The sequence below is a fragment of the Myotis davidii genome, unplaced genomic scaffold (genome assembly GCF_000327345.1).
Source record: "Myotis davidii unplaced genomic scaffold, ASM32734v1 scaffold3181, whole genome shotgun sequence".
In the NCBI taxonomy this organism is placed as follows: domain Eukaryota; kingdom Metazoa; phylum Chordata; class Mammalia; order Chiroptera; family Vespertilionidae; genus Myotis; species Myotis davidii.
The window spans coordinates 24,211-24,704 of record NW_006291224.1 but is presented as its reverse complement, the minus strand read 5'-3'; positions in this window follow the sequence as shown (position 1 = coordinate 24,704).

Here is a 494-nt window from a genome sequence, read left to right as displayed (position 1 = left end):
AAAAAAAAAAGAGTTTTTCATGTACTTGTATGCTCCTATATTGGGTCCATATGTGATTACAAGGGTTATAGTTTCTTGTTGAATCATTTGTTTTAGTATTGTGAATTGGCCTTTTCTCTTGTCATGACCCATATCAGTATAGTCAATTAATCTATACTAATAAAAGCCTAGGTGGCCCTTGCACCTTCGCACCCTCACATCATCACAAGATGGCTGCCCCCATGTCATCACAAGATGGTCATCACAAGAGGGCCTCAACAAAGATGGCTACCAAAAGATGGATGGCAGGGGAGGGCAGTTGGGGGCAACCAGGCCTGCAGGGCAGCAGTTAGGCATAATCAGGCCTGCAGGAGAGCAGTTAGGGAACAATCAGGCTGGCAGGCAGAAGCTGTTAGGGGCAATCAGGCAAGCAGGCAAGTGGTTAGGAGCCAGCAGTCCCGGATTGTGAGAGGGATGTCTGACTGCTGGTTTAGGCCCTATCCTGACTGCCAATA